Genomic DNA, 19,022 nt, shown 5'->3' with positions numbered 1-19,022 from the left:
TTGCTCTTAATGGCTTTTTTAATTACTGGTAGAAAGGTTAAATTCCACAGGAGCCACTTTACTCATTCATTCCCTAATTCCTGACTACTAGTATCATCTATAGTATTTTCACCATAGATGATCAATCAAGCACCAAGTCTATGTGTCTGACATTTCTACTATAAGTGGTTTAGCATGTTTAATCCATTATGAATAACTAGAGACACATGCTGTTGATTCTTTTTTTCTCTCTCATTGACAGCATATTTATGCATGATTATTTGTTTACAGAGTGTGAGATGTTTATTTTAGCACAGCTAATGCCTTGGATTTGCATGCATTTACACTTTTAAACATGTGGTGACCATTTTGCTGAAATAATTGGGCCATTAAGCTATTTGCGCTGCAGACTTGTTAGTGCTCCAGTGATAAATGACAAAGCTCTGATACATACTTTCCCCTGTGTTCATCTACAATATGTTGGCTGTCTGCTGACCCGAAAGCAAAAGGTAAACATACTTTGTTCTCATTTTGTGTGGTCCCCTGAGAACCAAAACATCCTTACAATTTGGTATCTGGAAGTGGATAATGTGAAAAGGCAAGGTCAAAAAAGCAAGCATTATGTATGCATACCAGCATGTATTAGAACAGAAACTAATGGTTCCTGTGAAGAGAGTAGAGCTGTAGTTATGCCATGGGAGACATTGAATCCTGCACTTTGAAAAAGGTCTAACTCTGATGTTGAACACTTTTGTGTGTTGTTGTGAATTTGCAGTGACATAAATAAACCTCTGACGCCTGAATATTCAAAAGTTTTGAATATTAAAGGGATACTCCACCCAAAACAATGTCTTGCTCTGTAGGCTTCAAAGAAAGCCGTAAAAGGTTTTCTCATTAACAGAGAACAGTAGCTTGAATTCTGCCAGTTACATTGGATTCCAAGAAAATACCATCCAAATACCAATAGTGGCCAATCCTGTGGCACAATCCATTTGTCTTTTCCCCCACTTAAGCTCAGTATGCTCCCCACAGCCATACTTTTGACTAGTACACTGCCTCCACTATTGCCAGTTTTGGCTCAAATATCACATGAATATTTAGCCAGAAAACATCCCAACTGCAGATTTCCCTTTTTCATGTGTGAAATGATCCTTTAAATGATTCTACACAAAGAGATACAAGAATAGTATTAATGTTTTCAATTTACCCATTTACAAAATGAGTAAGAATGAAAACACATTTAATTCATTTTACACTTTGATATATACTTCACCTCAATACCTGCCTGAACCTGCTCCAATGAGATCAATTAAAGTTTGAATTTGTTAAAATATTGCAAGCTTTGGTTAACATGTTTGAGTTTCTTATCACCCTAATGAAAATTAAACCATGTTCAATTAATGACACAACCTGAACTTTATCTTTTATCATTTCTAGGTAGGCATTCTCATCAAGATGGCCTTTTCAGCTCAACATGACCTTTCATTATCTTTCCATTGTTCTTAGGGTAGAGTGTATTTTCCATTGTCTTTTGTCTAACTGTTACAACTGGGTGTCACAGCTAATTGTAAAGATCTTGAATGGTGACTTTCAGTGGCTCTGGCATTACATACAAACATCACTCTCCCCCGATGGTAATTTAATCTTTAATGCTGTTTATAAATGCAGAATTACATTACACAAGAAAATATGGCATGTTCCTACCTGTAGAAGCTAAGCCAATGCTTTAAGCCACTGAGGCATTTCAACAGGAAACTTCTTGACACGCTTTGATTTTGCATAACGGATGAATGAGAGTCCAGTTGCTTTTAGTATAGATGCAAACAATTCCATTTATTTGACATCTTATGCTTTTAAGTCATACATTATCTCATATATATATCCGCATGAAGCATACCGTGCACAGCGCAGCACAGCGCAGAGAAGCGGTCAAAAACTGTTTTCCCTCTTCCGGTTGGAAAACACCTGACGAGCCCCCAAAAGGTTACATATTATATAGGCTTACCCGCCAATCATAATCGGACCATGACACACAAGACAATTAACATCAAATCTGCTCTTACACTACCTATTGCAGATCATCAATGGCAATCCAACCACCATCCAGGTTTTGATTAGATATTCCATCAAGCAGGATGAAAATGGAACAAAGTAGTCATGTAGAGATTTCTGGGTATATTAAATCCCAATCAAAGCAGCTGGATCCCAGTTCCTGATAGATGGTGGTTTATTTTTGAAAAGCAAATCTCACATGATTGTTAGAAGAGGGACTGTCAGATTCCTTCCTTTCCACTGGCTTGTTTTGGCATTCACTGCTGTTTTAGAGTAACTTATTATTAGACTTTTAGAGTGTGTGATACATAACGTACCCACAGTCCAGGGCTGGAGTGCCCTCTTTCACTCCAGTTGCAGACACACTACACATCTGGATCTCATCCCCCTGTAAAGGAAAGCCAATCATCACATACCTGAGCAAACACTCTTGACTTTCTTGGGATTTTAGCAATGGAGAGGGTCAAGCCTTAATTATTACACCCATTTGTCAGAAGCATAAAGATTTCCATAGGTATGGTCCAAACTCTGACATTATATAGAGATTCTAAACTATGGAAGCCAAACAGGCAAATTTTGAAAGAAATTTGGCTTCTTAAAGACTACTGACACTGTGCAGTACTCAAGTACATCTTGAGCATCAAAGGAAACATTTTAGAGGAATAAAATATTCACTTCTTTATACTGTAGCCTGTAGCAGGTCATGGTTCATATCACTGATTATTGCTTTTTTAACCTGAGCACAATCTGTCTCCACAGTCCCTGCTTCAGTCTTGATTCTCTAACCTTCACATCTACCTCAATTTCCACTGGTAGTGTAAAGTCAGGGCAAGGACAACTCTTTATTCGTTGCTGGAGCCGTTTACCTGTGTGTGTGTCTGAGTAAATATTAAATTAACCAAATGATACCTACTTATTCCTTAGATCATTTTCTACCCATTGTTGCAATGCACACATTATAGAAAAGGGAAACACAGAAAGTAACAGTGCAGAAAATTGAGAGCAGATTTCTTTTTTGCATTTTAAGTTTGGCTGTGATAAGCTTCCTGTAATGCTTCATTGCCAACTGACAAAATCTAATTCCCTTTTCATTCCCCACATTGTTTAAGTGCATATTAGATGGAAAATACATTTTAGAGCCCTGGAGGATTAAGTAGTCTTGTCAGCTGTAAATAACAAAGTATAGAAAGTGCACATTTTTTAAATCTTGCGGTAATGAAAAACAAAAGGGGCACCTTCACCTGAAGTCACTCTAGCTCTACTTAATGCCAGTGACTCATTCTTTCATTATCCTTTTACTCTTAAGGTTTTTTTATGAGTTAATTGTAAACTTACCTGTTGTATGCTGCAGTCAGGGTCCTAGTGGACTCAGGTCGGTCTCTACGCTTCACTCATAGAAACTGAGGACAACTTCCTAGGTTTCGTTGTTAAACCTGGTTGGAAATAATAAGAGAGTTTTTTAAAAAACTCGTCCACTATGGTAGAATTGGGCGGTGTGAGGGGCATCATTTCTATTAAGGTGTATCCCTAACAGAATAGGCATATATTTGTAGCAATTGTTCTCACTGCAACTACCATGCATTTAAAAATCCCTAGTCTTCTGTAGGTGGAGATCTCTGATTGGTATTGTGAGACTACGGTCATAGTAGCCATGGAAGAAACTGAGGAGGACACTTCCTCACTGTCTTCATTTTAAAGTTGAAGCTGATTTCAGTATATTTTTGACTCAGTATGTTTCAATTTTTTGTCACAGTGATATCATTGCAGCACATGGAGGGTAGAAAACAAACTGTATAACTGAGAATTTATGAGATCAACATGAAAAGTTGTTTTGTGTCAGTTGTTCAGTGTTTAATATCCCAATAAGGAAATCTCCCTGTTAGCTCACGTGCATTATTAGCTATTGCATCTAATGAACTTGTCAGTGCCCTGGATACTAACCCTTAGGCCACCGTGATGATAGCTGCGCTCTCTTGAATGAAATTCTGTGTATGTGTGTGTGTCAGCAACAGTATAAAAGACACCTCCACCTGCTCCACTGCAAAGTATTGTGTGAGGACGTGCCTCTTCTCACAGGTCTGTGGTAACAAGCAGCTATTCTGTCAGCCACAGACAATACAGCAGCAGCTTTTGGATTAGTGTTCTGATTGCAATGGTAGCAGGTGTGCTGACCGAGACTGGATGGTGTTGACGGCTGTGGTGACAAACAGTCGATCTGCCTGGAACAATCACACTATCTGATGGAACTTGTGGCAGGTGCTAGAACAGTATATTTGGTGGCAAGAATGAAAATCAAATCAAATTTTTCTTTCTGTTTTTTGATGAAGTCTGAAAATATTGTATTGCGAATGTTTCTGTCTGGTTTAGTCTTGAGATCAACTAGTGACCTTTTTTGTGTTTTCTATCCAGTCTATACTTCTTAGTGTGAAAATAACAGATAATAAAATCATAAAATAATAATTGGTATGTTTAATCGTCACTGTGACAAAATAATATTTAACTTTTTATTGTTGCAGGTTCACACCACTATCTTTGATGGTCAGACATTAATTCCTAGCGTCTCCTGTCCTCATTAGCATCTGTTATCAGCCCACCCAACCTCCAGTAATCAGTCAAGATCAGTCGAGGCAGGAAGAGTGAGGGATGAAGGGAAGAGGCGACGAATAAACTTCCTGTGGAATGTGCTTCTTTTCTATAGCAAAGGGTGGAGTGCTTCTTACAGACAGAAGAGGGGAGCATTTTACCCTATTTCTGTTTTTTTAATTATTTGTGGTCACAGTACACTAAGCAAGAATACTTCCTTGTGTTAGTAAACGGAGCCAGTCATTTTGGGAGATAAGACTGTTTTCCAGGAATGAGGAAATGACCTTGACTCAGTACATTTAACTTGACTGTAGCACTGAGTCACTGGTGGAAAGTAACTAGTATGTTGAAATGTACTTGAGTATTTCCATTTGATGCTACTTCATATTTTCATACAGCACTTGTAATGGACTATTTTTACATTGCTGTATTAAAACTTTTACTTAAATGAATGATCTGAGTACTTGCTACATCACTGCACTGAGTCACCACTTGGCTTTTTAACATTTATTTTAAATTAAAGAAAATAAAAATCATTTATGTAAAATAATGTAGTCAGAGTTGACCAGCTGATGATAGAACTATGATCTTAGGAGATCTATCAATCACAGCTCAAATTTAAGGCCTTAAAATCACACATTCACATTTGTTATAAATCTGAGTCAACATTGAGACACTCTTTCACACTTTTTCTTTAAAGCACTTTATCTTTTTACAGCACTTTATGATCATATTTTACCTTATTTGACAGTTTTTTTTTTATGTGAGTGTATGCAAGAGTATGCTTGAGTAGAGTGAATGGAAACAGTTTTCTTTTATGAGAGACAAATTTTGTTGCCCCCAAAATCAACACATACTAAGTGTTTTCTGATCTGACTCCTCTTTGGCAGGATGACATTATTCATCATTACTTCCAAAATGTGACAAATAACAGATGAATAAATAAATATTCTGAATGATCTGACAATGCTATGGGTAAGGTTTGGTTTAACACAAAGAAGTCCATGTTCGAAATAAATTCTTAAGTTAACATTACAACCTGCTGCTGGTGCTGTTAAGGTTAGTTAATGATTGTAGTCATGTTTAAAAGAAACCAACATTGACTCCTTGACAAAGTTTCATGTTATGTAAATCAAGATCAGAATGAACTTCATGCCTCAGTTAATTTAATGTTTCATAGAACTAAATGTAGGTGCTCTTATGTCATCGTGGCTGAAGATTTTCCCCTCTATTTGCATCCATGCCTCCATGTTTTTGGTCCGCTTACATAACTATCATGGGAAGTCATCAGCTGCTGATAAAAACATACTCAAGGTTGTTACAGTGGAGATATTGCAACAATGTATATGATCTTATGAATACACCTCCAAAGGCTTTTTTAAGTAATAACAAATGCCAGAAGATCTGTTAATCCTCTGGTAAAATCAGTCTGACTCCTGCGACCCAAACCACAGACTTGTCTATGGAGTGCCACATGGAAAACAGAGAAATGATTGTCCATCATGCATGGTTATTTGACTTGTTTTTAACCATATCAATGCTTCATCAAGGATATTCCCTAGAGCTGAATTTACTTATATTTATATGTTGTTTTGATGTCTAATCAAATGGGATTACTGAGCAAGTCACAGTGAGAGACTGCAGTGCCAACCATCTCTCTGATAACAGATTCTCTCAGAGTGTCTAGAGATGACCCTGAGATCACTGTCCCAAAGGGAAGGCTGTCTCTATCTTGCAGCGGCATTCTCATGTACTGATATGCATTTGACTTACATTTGGCATTTAAAAAATTCAACATAGCAAAAATACTAAATATGGCTCAATAATGCAGTCATTAACAGATGCATTTAAAAATTACATAAATGCAACATGTATAATTCAGTGTTAAAGTTATACCACAGTTGGTTGTGACTGGTTCAGTAGTGATTATGTCTTCAGTCGTTTAGGAAATAAAAGTAGCACTTTGATCTGTGGTTTTATTTTATCATCAAAATATGCAGATGTCGAGGCTGAATTAGTACACCTAGGGGCCCCTGGCCACTGTAGCTCATGTGTCCTGCTAAGCTTTTTGTTACCGCCAGCGCTGTCCATTTTACACAAGTTGCTAATTTTTTCTACACACTCGTTCATACAACCTAACGTGCATTGTGGACTGCTAACTGATCATCACTCTGAGGCGTCAATTTGACAAATAGAACAGTCAAACATGAGACTTAATTTTCCTTAAAATAACATTAATTTTATTAAAATTGGATAATGTTCCTGTCGAGTGGAAACCTTGTAGCTCCATATTTTGTTTTGGACTTTCTAGGTTTCCAACAGTGACAATAATTATCAACATCTAAAGAATAGGTTAAACCTTGTTTCTGTGGAGCCTGACCCCAAAAAAAAGAAAAAAAAGTGCACACACTTTTTCCCCCATCATGGAAGGCCTCTTCTTACTCAAGGGCCCCTGGGTACTTGCCTAGATTTCCGGTATGGTAGATCCGGCCATGGTGGATGTAGATCATCAGTTCAAATTAACTCCAGTAATTCCTTACAGATTATGCCAGTGCTGTAATTATTTTTATATGCTGGCAAAAAACTAGGTCGTCCGCACTCAGCAGTCCTGATTGTAACAGATGTATTTGATATCTTAGTTCAGATGTGGTCAATTTTTGGTGGAAAGTTCACACTGCATTTAGACACCACTTTCTGTCGATGAAAATAAAACTGCTGGTGATAGAAACAGTTATCTTTAGCACTTTTATCCCACCTCCTGGCTCAACAGCCTGCCTTGCATTCATTTAATGTTCATCAAACCCCTGGTGGATTGTAGTGGCACACTAATGAGTAGTCAGCTGAATCCTTGAGCCGCTGAGCTGCAGTAACAACAGCCAAAAAGATATGATGGCATTACCAGAAAATGTGGATGTTGTGTGACATGGCTGGTTTGTTGTAGTATATACCTGTGGCACTACAGCTATCCTTCTGTGGAATGATGATTCAGGCAGCACACATCAAAAATATATTGTGCATGCTATTTAAGATCAATTCAAGCTCAAGTGACGAAAGGATTTTTTGTTAAATTAAAATGTCTCTCATATATGTTTTCCCTTTTGGACAGAATCAGCTGATAACCCTAACCCTAACCTAAATCAGTCACAGAGAGGAAAGAGTGCTATAAAAGGAAAAAACATCACTGAATCAAAATGAGTGGCTTCACCTTCAGATATGAAAAGCACTGAGATGAAAGTGTTTTGTTTTTATTTTGGACCAGTGGTAACATTGGCTTTCAGCTTGGTACAATTACTTTGTACTTACTCTATAGCCAGAACGACTACAGGAATTCACTAATCTTTTTATATTCAACATTGTTATTAAGTCCTTACAGTCATGTGTTTTGATAGAAATGCAGTACTATTACATTAATGACTGCTTATTAGATTGTATGTTTTTATTTGTAGACATGCTAGCGATGTGGATGGAAAATTTCGGTCAGTCAGTTGGTTCACCACTTTGGTCCAGACTTAAATATCTGCATAGCTATTGGATGGATTACCATCATATTTAGCTCATCATGGTAACATGATGAATCATAATGAATTGGAATGGTGATTCCCTGACTTTTCACAATCCAGTCATCCAGTCAAAATAGCTATTTCTTTAACGCAAACAATGACACAAAGTAATGACATTCCCGTGAGTGGTAGAAAAATCAATAAATCTTAGCCGGTAAACAGGTAAGCTAATATGGTGAATATGGTAAACCTTAAAAAATAAAATCTGAATAATGCACATGAAATAGACAAAAGTCCATCACTGAACCTTCATTGCGTACGTGCAGATCGGAGTTCCCCTAAGAGGAGACTTAGTCAAACCCTACTTCATGCTTGGCTGAGGGAAAAGGTTGACAAACATAAGACAAATGACCAGTCACTGTAAAATGAGATGGATGGTGTGAATTGAAGCAGGCATTAAGGGGGTTGTCATACGCATCAGCAATGTTTCCTGTGTCTGACATCTCATCTATGGCTCCAAAATAACACGCAGGTTTCTGGCAGGCAAAGCCCGTCAGACTGAAATAACAAACTGAATGGCAGTAGGAGGATAACGCTTTCTCCTGCTTATATGCTGATTCTAGAAACCCTTAATATGCCACTGCAAGGTTTCATGGCACATCATGATTCCAGTTTTTTACAACATGACCCTTATTTACACCCTTGTCCTTAGTAATAATTACATTGTACTAGCCACGGGAGCGCAGTGGAAGAAAGCCAAAATTATTTAGAGAGTCATGTAAAATTATCTGTAGTACCAAAACTGTCTGTTGTAAACATCCATCACAGTTTACAGAATGACTTCCTGGTTTAACTTTGAGCTGCTGTATTGGCATAGGGAGGATTATTACTGACATTCTGTAGTGTTGAAAACTGTTGATATGATTACAACTTGTCTGATCAGCTCATGGGGCAATGTTTTTTTGTCCCCGTCTGATCTTTTCATAGTAATGTCACCATTTTTCAAAATCTCAGCAATTACATTGGTGACTACAGTGTTGTTATTACCAATAATAGCACTCAGTCATTTAAAACTATTATCACAGTGTCAAGGTTGGCTGTAGAATCAACCTAAACACTTATATTTTCATTAGAGGCGGCACAGAGAGGCGGTGACCTATCTGCGAGTTTGTAGAGCCGCACTGAGTAATTGCTTACTAAACAGAGGCAATTGACCGTGTTCAAATAACAATAACGTGGCGTATGCTATTGTGGGTATTGTGGGAAACCTATTATCTCAACGTTTGGCTTTGCTGTGTAAACCTGAGTCTCTGGAAGCTAGTGTTTGTCTCCATGTTTTTAATCCATTTTCATCAGAAAGACAGATAAGATTGATCCAGAGGAAATATGGAAGAATACTCACCGCCTTTAAGAGAGCGGGGTTGGAAAGAACTGGAGGGATTTTATTTCCGTCTCTGCTGACCCGATTCAATAAATCATTGTCTCTGACTATTAACTACTGTTTGATAGAGGGATATGTTTGTTTCCTTGCAATTTCCTTGTGTTTTTCCTTGGCTGCGTTGGGTTATAAATCACAGTACCAGATGGGTGGGTAAAGTGGTGACGATTTGAAATAACCCCTCTTTCAATAGATCATTTGTCGTGGGCAGCATCAGGCTGGGAAAGGATTAATGAAGTATGAGATTGGGCTGAGTGCCCCATGTAAGTAAAGTCACCACAGAAGTTGAATCGCCAGAAAGTTCATTTCACCTCAAAAGACACAACTCATTTCTTTCCCACTGTGTCTGCTGGCCTCTGACCTGAGGACTCACGCAACACATCATCACATCATTAGTGTTACGTACCAGGCTAAAACAGAAAATTGGCTGCTCTTCAGATGTTGACAGTGTGAAGTACATGGCCAGCGTGACTTTTTCCACAGCTGCTCTTCACTGACAACAGAACCTATACAGTGCAATATAGTGCTCTCAAAATGCAATTTCCCAGTCTAATCAGGAATGTCTAATGTGTCCTGTAATCATACCAATTATGAGAGAAGAGATCACTGCTGGGACTGAACAGGCAGCGTGCCAATATGTCATTGCCAATAACAGCTTTGTGGTCACATCCATGAATGTGATGTAATCCCAAGGAACTCTCAGCTTCTCTCCGGAGATTTGATCAAACTTGAATAACCTACCATTTATAGGCCCAAAGGTACACAGTGTCTGATGTGTTACATTAGAACATGTACCACACAACTTATATGGTTTTTTACCTCATCTGAGAAATGGGATGTTTTTCTGGTTGGAAGTGAGAAGAACATGTTCTGGTAGAGAGATTTTTGCTATTAGATAAAATAATGGATCGAATGTTAGAGAGTGAGAGAGAAATTGGTGCTAGCTGATACAGTTGTCAGAGTGCAGTGTATGCCTCAGCTGGAGTTTTGAACTGAAACACAGCAGTAATGAAAATGTCTGCAGAGATTTAAGACTGAATGTGAGTGAAATAAAGATTACCCATAACAACACAGCTGGATGCACAGCTACAATTCTGCAAGGCTGTCATCAATTCTTATTTTATGTCACAGGCTGAAAATACAGACATTAACTTTTTTCAATATATTTCCTTTATATTAGGTAAGGGAATCATGGAGCAATGCATTCCTAATAATAATTGAGTATGAGCCAAGGGGCGCAAATGAATGACTAAAACATGTGTAATAAGGAAGATCCTGATTATATGTTAGTCAGGAAGGATTCATTAAGAAAGTGTCCATTATGCAGATTCGCCAATATTAACTAATTAGACACTGGTTCATTACCACATCCATTAGTCCAAATAATATTATATTATTATTGACTGTATAGTCCCTGATACATCGTTATTTAGGAATCAATTATTACAGATAATTACTGATTACTAGATAATGATACCTGAGCACAGGCCCCACATCTACATTGCTGCACAGAAAAGTGTAATTGAACAAACTTTTGACCAACTCACAGCCCACTTGTTAGCTTTTTCTGGACTTATCACATGGTGAGCAGGCGGCCTTTGCTCAGTTTTAATGAAGATTGATCTGTTGATATAAACATTCAGTGATTATTAGCACTAGTAGGATGTCTTGCCTGTGTTGGATTTGTCTTAAAATAACAGGTGCTCATATGAACACTGAAACAGGTTTTTCTTGCTGTAATCATTCCTCCTGTTCATACTGACCACTGGATGATCAAGACTCAAAATGGGCTAACAAAGTAAGTATTGTGACAAAATTCATAGCTTTTGTTTGAAGAAGATGTTTAAAATGCAGCTCAGGCTTGCAACACCATAGGGAGTTCACACAAACAAATGGTTCAAATGTCAAATTGAGTTTATTCAACTTAGAAAAGAAAGAAAATAAGATAAGGTGTGGGGATATGGAAGGAGTCAACATGATGAGTGGAGGTATGTATGTAGTGTTATAAGGTGCATATTGAGACCATGATTTGGTTGAAACTACCCGGCAGACGAGAGTGTGTCCCGGGAGAGCAAGCCTTTCATACCCTGTGGCCACACCTGATACTTTTGAATCAGAATCAGAATGCTTTATTGTCATTGAACATTACTGTTTCAACGTAATTCTCATTGCAACCCCCAGTGGTGTGACACAAACAACATAAACAAGACAGTATAAAAATATAAAAAACATAATCATATAACAATCATCTATATTATGCAATCAAACAGAATAGGTTTGCACTTTGCAATCAAAAAAATGTTTTAATGCAAGTAAAATACATCTTTGATGAAAATGCACATCAAAAACCTTAGTGTGCTAATCCAAAAGTTTTATTTTGCCAATCCAAAAGTTTTGCTTGCTGTTGAGCTGAATTTCACTGAAAGATGTAAGACAAATGTCTCTGTTGGTTTAGTCTCAAATGGCAACATCAACAGCAGTAAACAAGAGGGAGTTATGAAGTGGTGGAGGAGACAGAGCAGGAGCAGAGAAGACTATCTTCTATTCTATCTTAGTAATAGCAAGAATGTTATGTTTGTACTGGTGCATGTGGATTGCTTTTGTTTAACGATATTTGCTGTTGTAATGGGTTACGAGCAAGTAATTAGCTAATTGACCTAAGCTAGCAGCTACAGGCTGACAAAATATGTTTTTTTTTAACCTATTACAACATCACAGATCATTTCTGTCTTCTCCAGAGAGAGACAGAGAGAAAACTGCCCAGGATGTGTCTTACAACTTTCATCATTGGTCTTCAAGATTCAGCTCAACAGCAATCATAAGTTTTGGATTCACAAACACATTTTTGGATATTAATTCACTTTTTAATGATTTAATGATTCACAAAATGTATTTTACTAACAATAAAACATATTTTGATCACTGTGTTTATAGTTTTCCCCTCTAATATGTTTTTTTGATTGCATACTTTTTCAGTTTGATTGCAGAATAAAGACGCAAAAGTAACTTTATAACCTCTCAGGCGAAGCCAGTTACTTTGACAACCTATCCAGGCTCCTGCCAGAGGGAAAGAGATCAGCACAGGAAGCTGACGGTGGGCCATCACAGTAATATGAGGTTTCAGCTGTCTGAGTTAGTCAAACAAAGTGGATATCTTCCACAGTTACAGTCTTTTTAGTAAAAACAATCACTTTTAGTAAACACTTCCGTCCTGTTCAGCTGCAGTGGAAGCTTAGAACAATATTAACTTGTTTTGACTAAATAAGACAGCCTTTCACATTTTGTGGAGAAGAAGGACTACAGATTTTGCCCCCATTACTAACACTGCACCTTATGAGGGAATCTCTTAATGGACAGGAGGAAGGATTACAGCCAAAAAAAAAAAAAAAAAGTGTCAATGTTTGTTTATGCACCTGTCGTAGGACAGACTTGAAAAATTGTGAACCTGTTCTTCAAGCTTAATTCAATTCAATTCTTTAATTCCTTCACTCAATTATACATAACACAAATGAAAATGAACTATATAACACACACACACACACACACACACACACACACACACACACACACACACACACACACACACACACACACACACACACACACACACATGTGTCATATATTCTACACATACAAATTGAAAATGAGACATCATTATTTAACAAGCATCCAGCCTATGTTTTGCTGGTATTTACTTACCATCAACAGCTAACTTAATGTTAGCCTGGCATTTATCTTTTTTTGTTAGGGCCTAGCCACCTCTGTCTTCTGCCTTAACATGCCTCAGGCCAGTCTGTTCAATAGAGAGACAAAATTGTTATAAACCATCCTTCAAACTGCTAACAAGCTGACGCCCAAACCGAGCATTACTGGGAGTAGTAGCTGCAGTTTAATCACTGAATTATTATTCCTTATACAACTTGTCACTGAAAAAACGATCACAATACTGGTTACTAAGTAACCACTAAATATTACATTACTGCCAAACACTGTACTTTCTTCTTCATAAAATTGGATGAAAGATGAGAATTTTTTTTATCTTTTATTTTGAGCACTGAAAGACAAGTTTTTGCCTTTTAATCTATTTGGCTGACTCTTAGTCCTCAATGTCGGTATAGTATTTAGATCACTTGAACTGTATTCAATTGTGGCCACACTGTGGCAGGGTCTGACCCAGGGGACGGCCATGTGGAGACCAGTGTGAGGGCCTGAGAACAAGACTGGAATGTCAATGTACCAATTCACAAGCAACTGCAAACTACACTGCAGGGCTTAAAATAAACCCCAGAGGCATTATAAATAAATATATAGGTTTATGCAAATATCACTTGTTATCCTATTTAGAATATATACCTTACTTCTCAAGGGAGGGGGTCTTTGAAGATTGTAATTGTACTGAGGATTCCCATTGGTCTGAACTAAGTTCCCACAAACTGTATGTATGTGTTAGTGCATGTGAGAGAGATTAATCATGCTGGCATAAAGAAACCCAGACATTTCCAAGTTCACAATGGTCTCATGTACCCCCACCCTTTACTCCCACTATCCCCACCCCAAGTCCTCATTTCCCATTGTCTCCTCCAGTAAAAACAGCCTGTGTTATCTCCTGGATTGCTGATAATGCTGGTCGCGCAAATGCAACACTGTTTGTTCAGCCATTATGGACTAAATTCAGAAAAGCCCCTGTACTATGCAGCCACTATCGGACTGAAACTTATTACTCAAGTCTAAAAACAGATCTGTTCCCTCAGAAATCCATCTCGGCCAGCTGTGTTAAGCTGCATGACCAGAGATTGTTTGTCACGAACATCACAGTTTCATCATATTTTTCAAGTTGCATAATTTGCGTACTGATAAGCATGCAGCCAGGTGGCATGTCATGATGTCCAATCAGTGAACAGATTTACTAATGCTGACCTGCTTTTCTTTCCTTCAAACTGGAAAACAAACAGGCTGCAGGTGGATGTGAAGTTTAGGCTAGAGGGTGAAAGGTGAAATGCAGGTTTATCTGATCTTGAATGAAAGCACTCAGGAATCTGATCATCTGATGTAATGTGTCTGGATTTACACATGGCGCCTGACTGAAGTAGCATACCATCCAACAGACACAGGTCACTCCCTAAAGCCCACGAGACACAGATGCAGAGAGGGTAAACATAATACAGTGTTTGGGAGAGAGAGGCTTGTTCTCAGACCACACACTAACAACTACAGCTGTTTCTTTGGTTCATACAGTCGCTGGTCTGTTGCCTGATCAGATACATGCTATTTCTGCTCACTCAAACATGGCTCATAGGCTAGACTGGCTCCTTTGAGTGTAGCTATATTTAACATAAACATGTTACTGGATAAGCTTACATCATCCTGGAAGTTTGTGCGATGTATACAATGCCTTCAGTTATTTTAATAAAAATGAGTCCTCATAATGTACATGTTATTATTAGGGTTCAACCAGTTCTGGAATTTTGGGGCCAGTATTACCAATACCGATATTTTACCGATAATGTATAAACATTTTTAATATTGATATATTGGCCAATAATCTACATAACTCTTATTTTTCTTTTCTTTCTTTCTCACCAGTGAGAAAAGTGATACTCAAGCAATGCAAAACAGTCTGTCACTTCACTTTAATGCAGCTTCTTTCATGCACAATGAACTAGTCTTTTCCTGGAGCTGAGGTGATGCTTGCGGTGGATTGGCTGAAGGGTCAAAGCGTGGTCAATTGCAATCCTGCCATCTGGGCACTACCTGCTTTTGGAACCACAGATGGAGTTCCAGTTTACACAGTACACACGGCAACACCATTCATTCAACACGCCGACATGCAGCACTGGAAATTTCCTTTGTACCGTGATCACATTGCAGGATAAAAAAAGCTCAGTGAGGAAACTTGATTCACGGTGGTTCTGGATATTGTCACTGACAAGCCTGAGAGTGTACACCTGTTATTATTTAACATATACTTTGATACACTGTATGTTCATGCAGTGTGTATTGTTAACAGTTATGTAGCAACAGCAATTTTGAACAATCTGTGATATTCATTAAGCACATAAAACAACACATATTTAATTGTTAAAAAACTGTGCCACAGAGTATATTGCTTATATAACACCACTACTTTTTCAGACTACGTGTAAAACAACTCTGATATACAGTATGTGATATAAGATGGAGACAATGTGCAATCTACAGTGAGATCAAATGTGTCCCACACCTGTTGAAGAATGTGAAAAATGCAGGTGTCATCGGGTAGCGAGCTGCCGCCTAATTTCACACAGTCACACAATACAACATGGGACAAAAACCACCAAACAGTATACTGTTGGCCCCTCTTGTACTCTGTAATACTCAGCCGTCATACTGTCTTTGGCCTAAGCCTAGACCTGCCCCCCCGGCATCGGGGATCCATCATGGTGGGGGAGGATAGGGGAATGCTGACAACCAAACAGGCAGCAACCCAGGAAACTCTAACTCGAGAAGGAAGCATGATTTAACTCTAAGATAAACGAGGAATTCAATTAGAAGACACTCAGTGGGACGTCAGAAAAGAGTGAGAAAGCAAACTGTGGCGTGAGACAAGGGTGAAATGAAATAATGCATGTGTTCACTTAAAACTAAAATTGACATTAAAAATCAATTACAACTAATTTTACAAAGACTTTATGGCTATAAATTAGCAATTAACTTGGAGACTCAACATGGGAAGGAACTGAAATAGACCATGGTAACTCCAATCCAATCCAATTAAACGCAGAGAGACTGCCTCATGAAAGTAAGACTTTCTTGGTTTCCCATGGCTCACTGTAGATGCCTGGATTACTCTGAGAGTGGGTGTTCTAAAAATGCATGAAAAATCACTGAAGCATATTTAATGAACTTTTTTATTTGTGGTATTAACTCCAGCTGAACTAATCTCTTTCAGTGCACTCCCCAAAAAAAAAAACGCTTTTGCTTTATCGTCCACTCTATTAAGGCTAAGTGGGTCGTGACAATAGACAGGATAATCAGATAACTATATTTGATTTAAACTACAGGCTCTTGGCAGTATGTCTTTTGGTGGGAAGGACCTCTGCTAACAAGCACACAACTGTAGTCCAATTTCAAGATTGCTCAATGAGTCCCCCCCCCCCCCCCCCCTCCCCAAGTCCTCATTTCTGGTTCCTCACTTGGAAAACAGAGTATGATTTCAAACTGTCTATGAACAAATATTTGTTTTTACTTTAGCTGTTTGCATCCTTCATTTCTCATTCCCTGCAGACATGTCCCACTTGGCACATGATGGACCCATCAGACATGTACACATACAAAAACGTGCAAGAATTTGTACAAACACACACACACACACACACACACACACACACACACACACACACACACACACACACACACACACACACACACACACACACACACACGTGCACAGTGCATAAAATAATGGACAAAACTTCTGCGCATGGATGTGCATGAGATCATGGTCTGCTGCTCAGCTTAATCTTTGACCAGAACCTGCATGCTCAGGTCTCATTGGCAGAATTATGAAAAACAATCTATTTTACAGTTTTATTATTTATTCCTAACTAAGGTAAATGAGGAAGCTGTGGGAAAGCATTCAACTTGATCTCAAGATCTTTGCACATTTCTTAATACTGATTGGTTCATTTAACTTTGGTCTCTCCTTTAAAGGTCGATTTTGCAACTAAAATAAATTGCACGTGGCTTGCAACAAAAACAACAACAATAAATTGAGGAATGTAGGACAAGACTTAAATCACAGGAATGGCAAACTGCTGGAAGAAGAAACATGAAAAAGACAGAATGTAGTTCTTACTTCAGCACAATATGTGCACCAGAGGAGCAATAGATCATTTAAATATGAAACCTTTGACTGAGCTGATAAGCATAAAAAGTCCTGTCTTCACATTGAAAGAATCACTAAAAGAGAAGGTAATTTCTTCCATATCGCAGCAAACAACTTCCCCTTGGCTATTAAGTGCCCATTTTGGCTTGGCTCTGCTATTTAGTGTAATTTAAATACGTTTGTAAGGGGAGTAACTCCGGGACTAATCTGCCAACATCGGGCAGCAGCATTTGGGAAGTGGAGATCTCTGCAGTCGATGGACATGGAAACAAATTCACAAAGGATCAAAGTCGAAGGGCAAAGTAGTTGGTTAGTTTTAATCTCTGCATGGAAACTGGTGATCAGACAGGTAAAAACTTCAAAAGCACTTTTCATGAGGATCAATGCAGAGCTGTTTTTAAAGCTGCTATAATCAAAAATTGTATATTTTCCAGTGATGAAAGGGCTGTGTGATGTAAAAGGAATCATATTTTTTAGCACAATTTAACTATTCGTCTTGTTTAACAATAATGTCTTGGTTAGCCCTCCACACTAGGACAGGGCAAAACAATGATCTTGATACGGGCACACAATAAAATGTATGTTGAAAGCAATGATAAACATTGGACAGTTTTTAGTGGATATGGATAGATCTAACAGCCTATCACTCAGCAGAAATAAACCTGACAACAGCCAGTCAGTCTGCATTTTTTGGCCTTTACATCTAAGTTAAGGTGACCAGATTTCTGAAATGAAAATCTGGGACATTTTCAATGCGGCGGTGAAAAATCATTAAATATTATCATTATGAAATAAAAAATGGGGACAAGTACTTTTTCGTGTATTTTAACCTGCTTTTATTACACAAAAGGACCAGGTTAATAAATCAAAATATCAGCACCCACAAATATCATGTATCAGTAGCACACAGCAGTGTCAAAAACACAAATGTAGAATACTTTAGAAAAAAACATCTCTCTTCCAAAGTTAAGTGTCATGTGCAAGGACAGCTGCCAGACCAGTAGCTAGTAAAATCATCAAGATGTAATTAATAATAATTACCAAGTCTACCAAGAGTATATTAATTTTATACATGACTCAGGGCATCAGCTAATCAGATGGTCTGAATTTATAACTACTACAGTCATTAGTTACCCACACAGCCCGACACAAAATACAGAAGCACACACAACTATCAACCATTGATTTATTATTAATTAATTTATTATTTTTAACAGAGTCTCATGTCCCTATGCCTACAGGAAAATCATATGTTATCAAAGCAGTCTTCCACCTCCCCCTCTTCCAAAACAGGGCCACATACAATGTCATCACCTGGTAATCTCATGCTAACGTTAACGTTACAGCGTCACTAATGACAGATATGAAAACATTGTCATAATGTTAACGTCCACTGACTTTTATAACGTTACGTTAGGTCTTCAATTCAGATAAACAACTTACTTTAACGTTACATCACTTCTCACACACACACACACAGCCAAGTCTACTGCCAATTCACACAAAATAAATAAGTTCATACACAACATACCATGTATGACCGCTGGTCTTATTTTCTTTCCTTTTTGCCGCCTCTAGATTGTTGTTGTTGACGCTGCTGCGTCTA

This window comes from Scomber scombrus, chromosome 4 (genome assembly GCF_963691925.1).
Source record: "Scomber scombrus chromosome 4, fScoSco1.1, whole genome shotgun sequence".
Lineage (NCBI taxonomy): Eukaryota > Metazoa > Chordata > Actinopteri > Scombriformes > Scombridae > Scomber > Scomber scombrus.
Note: the sequence above shows the minus strand (reverse complement) of the source record.